The 5,733-nt window shown below is 39.8% G+C and overlaps 1 pseudogene; it reads right to left on the bottom strand.

The window, feature by feature from the left end:
• Positions 1–350: 350 nt before the first annotated feature.
• Positions 351–1,302, bottom strand: LOC124108718 (olfactory receptor 4F3/4F16/4F29-like; annotated as a pseudogene).
• Positions 1,303–5,733: the final 4,431 nt, after the last annotated feature.

The following is a 5,733-nucleotide window of genomic DNA, read 5'->3' as shown; positions in this document are numbered from 1 at the left end:
GTGGATAAAAGGTGAAAATCGGCTTTGGTTTGAGACATTTTACATTTACAAAGAGAATGAGCAGAAAGCATATCTTAGTTATGTTTGAAAATTATCAAAGTAAAAGTACTCATTGTTTAGTTATCATGAATGTTAAATGATTTATATTAATTATCCAATGCAGGGTCTGAAACATGGGAAGCTTCACTGCTAGATCCCTGTCTCCTTATTTGGTGAGGGTACTAGAGATGCACGATAGCAAGGTAACATACTTAAATGTAACCTAGTGCACTAGATCAAAAATTTTAATGACTTCATGTTTCCCATTGTCATTGAGTGTAGAGTTGCATTTTGGTTTATCTTTAAAGTGTTTAGGATAGCTTCCTGTAACCCACAAGCTGATAGAAAAATTTCTTCATTGCTGCTTTCATCTCCTTGTTCCTAAATATATAGATCACTGGATTCAGAAAAGGAGTAAGAACTGCAACAAGATAGCAAGAAATTTGTCCAAGTGTGATGAAGGGAAAGGCCAGGTATAGAAGAAGATCAATGGCCCAAAGAATAAAATTACCACAGTGACATGAGCTGATAAAGTAGAGAGGGCCTTGGATAAACCACCTGAGGAGTGTTTTCAAACAGTAACCAGAATGAAGATGTAAGAAATGATCAGTATGAAGAAGGACCCCACAGAGATGAGTCCGCTGTTGGCCATGACCATGAACTCCAGTCTGTCGGTCTTTGTGCAAGCATGTTTAATAAGCTGAGGGAGATCACAGTAAAAGCTGTCCAGTACATTTGGGCCACAGAAGGGCAGTTCTACAACAAAAGCCAATTGGGCCACTGAGTGGATGAGGCCAAGGATCCAGGCAACAACCAAAATGAAAATGCACATTCGTGGGCTCATGATGGTCAGGTAGTGCAGAGGCTTACATATGGCCACATATCTATCAAAGGCCATGGCTATGAGCAGCACCATTTATTTGCCCCCATTAGTATAAATAAAGAAGATTTGAGCTATGCAACCCCCAAAAGAGATTGCTTTGTGTTTTCTAAAAAAGGTCATAAATCATTTTGGGGGCTGCAATGGAACAAACTCCGAGGTCAAGAAATGAAAGATTGGCCAGCAGGAAGTACATGGGGGGAATGTAGTTTAGAGTCAAAAGTCACAGAGAACACAATGAGGGGGTTTCTCATTAGACTTGCCAAGTAGAACACAGAACAAAAGAGGAAAAGTAGAAGCTGGATCTCCCACGAGTTGGAAAGTCCCAGGAACACAAACTCAGACACCACAGAGTGCTTGGCTCCCTCCATTGTCTTGGAGAGCAGAATTGTCTCAAGCATTACCTGATAAAGGAAAGTAACAACAACAACAAAAAACTGAAGCTTTGTAGGGACTCACTGACTACATGATTTTCAACTTGTAAGGAAAAAATACTGCCTGACCAACGCCAAAACCCTTCTGCCATTCAACTATAGCAACTATTGCAAAAACAAGCAACTGCTTCTAATTCCCTAAAATTCCCTAAAATTTTCCAGGTTTGAAAAAGAGATTAGGCAAAAACAAACAAACAAACCAATAAATAAATAAAAATAAAAAATTAGGAATCAGAAGATTACTGTAGGACTGGGAATTCTCTGGAATAATATGATGAGGGGGGGAAAGGGCATGGAAATGAACTCTGATTTCTCCCTCACCGTTTATTACTCCTGCTCATGGAGTTCTCAAACTGCAAGCAATTTCTCGTGACCTTTTTTTAATCTCTTACTCCTGTATGCAATACTAATACTCTCATTAATACTTTCTTGTGTTTAGCTTCTTGCTATTCCTGTTTTATCACATCATATTCACTTTTTTTCTCATGAAGAGAGGAGATAATACAGAAACCCTAAAATTCCCATTTTGGTAGCTCAGTCCAGGGTGTAGAGGATTACACAGCCTGGGCTGTTTCAGCATTCTGGTAAAGTACAAGGTCAGAAAAGAGATTCATGATGCAGAATCTAAAGATGGATGGAGTAAAAACAGGGTAGAAAAAAAATTACACACTTGCAGATCACCATCCATGCCATTTTAATTTTCCATGGTTTCTGGAATGGAAAGAACATCACACTTCAAATCAGAAGTGTGTGAACAAGTCTTAGCCCTGCCCTGAGGGAACTTGAGTACTCAGTCCTTTCTCCCATCCCTCCAAACTCAACTTACTTCCTGAACCCAGTTTCATCATCTATAAAATAAAGTGGCTGAGGCAGGTGACATTAAGGAATCTTTTCAAGTGTAAGGTTTCTATTATTTTATCATTCAGTGCTGGCCTGCTCTGTAATGAAGCTCACCACAATGTTGATATTCTCTTCATTGAATAACTAGCATCTTGCATCTTTTTCCTTGTTTGCAGTCAGGTGTATCTCATATTCCATAGAAGGCTCTCTCTTTAAACTAATCTCTCTCTTTTCTAATTCATTCTGTGATTTCATTAACAGTATTGCAAATCTGCCATATCACTTATTTTTTTCACTTACCACAATCATCAACAAATAATCAACAAAAATCTATTAGATGCCTATCATCCCCAGTGGACACTCTGAACTTCCTGAAGTATATTTAAGGCTTTTGCACTTTAGCGCACACATACAAAATATAAAAATCAGTAAAAAGTAAACTATTTTAAAATGTTAAAATGTCAAATAAGGCCAGGCTTGGTGGCACACACCTATAATCCCACCAATTTGGGAGGTTGAAGCAGGAGTGTCACAAGTTCAAAGAGTTCAGCAATTTAGCAAGGTCCTGAGCAACTATAGAGACCCTGTCTCAAAATAAAAAATAAAAAGTTGTGGGTTTGTAGCTCAGTGGTTGAGCACTGCTGGGTTACATCCTCAGTACAAAAAAAAGTCAAATATATAACATGATCATATGATTTTTGAAACAGAAAAGACATCCATAAATGAATCAGGGTGATTAGGGCTGTCTTCAGAACAAAATCATAATCCGTGCTGCAGATTAAATGAGGGATCTAATCTAGTTCAATATACAGCATCATAACTAAGCTAAAAGAATTGTTGAATGATTTCCCCAATCTGGAGCAGGGGTGATTACTTAAAGAGGTGCTGAATCATCCTCCAGTCTGCAACAGTGGTTGGTGAGCTCTCTAATGCTTTTGGAAGACTTGAATTTAAAAGGATCTTTAAATTTCCAAAGGATGAATATAGAATATTTTGGAACATCATCCCTGAAAAAAAAAATCAGTTAATGTTTTACTTAACAGGAATCCCATACAATCCAAGGGACAAGGGACAAGGCATAATTGAAAAAGCTCATCAAACTATTAAAATGCACTTATATTCCAACAGGACAATGGAATGGTCCTGACACAGTGATTGTCTGGAGTCGGGGGTCTGTTTGTATGTTTCCACAGGGAGAACAGCAGCGGATTTGGATTCCAGAGAGATTAACTAAAGCGATTTCTACAGACCAAAAAGAAGACGATTTGGCTCAAATCCATAACAGCTGATATCCAGAACTCCAATTTGGCTATCCTTACATCTGTGACAGTGGTTCTCCCACACCTGGAGGCTAATAAATCCAGGATGTTTTTTCAATATCTATTTTATTATTGCCTTTTCCCACATCATGAAGTTCTTATTTTATTTTTTGAGCTCATACAGACCTAGGTTAATGTTTTGCTGATCAGTTCTAATTTTTGACTGTGGAGTTTTTAAACATTGCAATGGAGATTTCACCTGTGAAAAGCTACAAGGCCTTTACTATTATGATATGTGTTGTATGTATTGTGTTATGTGTGCACAATTCTGTTTTGTGTTGTATGTCTGTATGTGCGTATGTCCATATATATGAGGAGTGCTCATGAAAAAATGGATCCGAATATTTTTTTTTATTCACGTGATTTAAATGGTTTAGTTTAAATTGGGTAAACAGCAGTTGAGGATTGTTTTAATATGTGAACAAATAAGGAGGTTAACAGATCTGTTTGTTTACTTTCACCTTTCCTTTTCATTATATTTAATAATTCTTTTCAGGATAATGTAAATTGTTCAGAAAATTGTTTTCTTAGTGCCTGCTGGAATGTTACATAATTTCTTTTTAGCCATCATTGCCAGAATTCCTATCTTCATCCCAGTGCCGGTGAAGACAAAGGTAAAACCAAACTACAGCTTCTTCGATAGCTATCAAAAACTGTATAAACTGATGCATCAATGCATAATAACTCAGCAAGTGATGCTCAATCAAGGAGTTGACTTACTTTGGGAGGAAATGGACATATTAATAGAGTCCTCTGCTTTGAACTGCTTGCAGAACTTGCATGGGCTATGTATCACTTGCATGCATTGTGAACTATCTGTTGGTGCAGCGAATTGTGGTATTGCTGGGGTATCTTTGCTGATGGTGTCATCCGGTGGTACAATTTTTCCAAAAAGAGCTGTCATTTGGCTTGGTGCCGTGGCATTTTGCATCCTCCTCCCTTTCTGATTGTGATGGTCTAAAATTTGGGGGCCAACAGAGGTGAGGCAAAGAACCTCACCCCCCCCCACTGGCACCAAGGCCAAATTTGGGGGCCAACAGAGGTGAGGCAAAGAACCTCACCCCCCCCACACTGGTGCAAAGGCCTATCCACAAGTATGGCTGTATGCTGGACCGTTAGCCAATGACGGGTAAGATCCAATTACAATGGTACCAACCTAAGACAGGAGGCTGATGCCTTGAGGTCAGCTCATCCGATGATGGGTAAGGACCATATGTAGTACTGGACAACCTAAGACAGGCACGGTCCCTAAGCCACCTGCTTGTTGTTTAATTAAACAGAAGGAGGGAGATGTTGAGAGCCACAGTTTAGTCCGAATGGTGCCTGGTATTTTGCTAGAGGGAATGGTTGAAAGGTGACCCTGCTCTGGGATTAGGGTGGCTCCGGGATTAGGGCGGATCCTGCTGGGATTAGGGCAGATCCTGCTGCCTCGGGCGTCCGCTACTTTGGAGTTCCCGTTGAGTTCTTGCGGGGTTCTGGGAGAATTGGCCCGCGGAGCCCGGTGGAGGGAATGTGTTTCCGGAAAGTGTGTGTAGAGTGCTGGTGAGAGTTCGGGAATAAAGAGTTGCTTTTTGAACCTACAAGGCTTTGTGACAGCTTGGTTATTTTGTGCTCAGCCAGACTGCAGCAGAGGAGAAGTAAGGTGCCAGGCTAGGAGTGGTAGAACTGATACTGATACTCTCGCTGCTGTCATCCCAGATGTACAACAGACAGCTTTTTCTCATGACTTCACAGTTATATCAATACCTAGACCCTTTCTGGGTGCCCCATGTTCTACTCTTGGCACACTGGGCAAATCTAAGTGAAAAAAAGATTTGTCCTCAAGAGTTCACAGCATGTGGGTTTCTTAAGCCACTTCAAATGCATCTATAATATATTCTGGCTTTTTAAATAAACATGGTAGGAGAATGCAAATCCATATAAAACCTGCTGTGCTTTCAGACCCACAATGTCTTGGTCCCCACAGAATCCTTTAGCTTTTCACAGAAGAGACTTAGTTCTTACCTTCTCTAGTGAATGGACAAAGAAGCAAAGGCACTCTGTCTCCATATCCCATATAATGCCCTCTCCTCACATTGATCACGCCTTTTCCCTCTTCTATAATTCATTTTTGTAACTCGATTAACATATCATTGCAAATTTGCTGGACCATGTATTTTGTATTTATCATAGTAATTTGTACTCAACCAACAAACATTTACTAGATGCCCATCATGCCTGA

The sequence above is a fragment of the Marmota monax genome, unplaced genomic scaffold (genome assembly GCF_021218885.2).
Source record: "Marmota monax isolate L192 unplaced genomic scaffold, Marmota_monax_Labrador192_F-V1.1 WCK01_AAM20220418_F8-fsc00181, whole genome shotgun sequence".
Classification (NCBI taxonomy): domain Eukaryota; kingdom Metazoa; phylum Chordata; class Mammalia; order Rodentia; family Sciuridae; genus Marmota; species Marmota monax.
The sequence above is the reverse complement of the archived record's forward strand: the minus strand, read 5'-3'. Positions and strand labels throughout refer to the sequence as shown.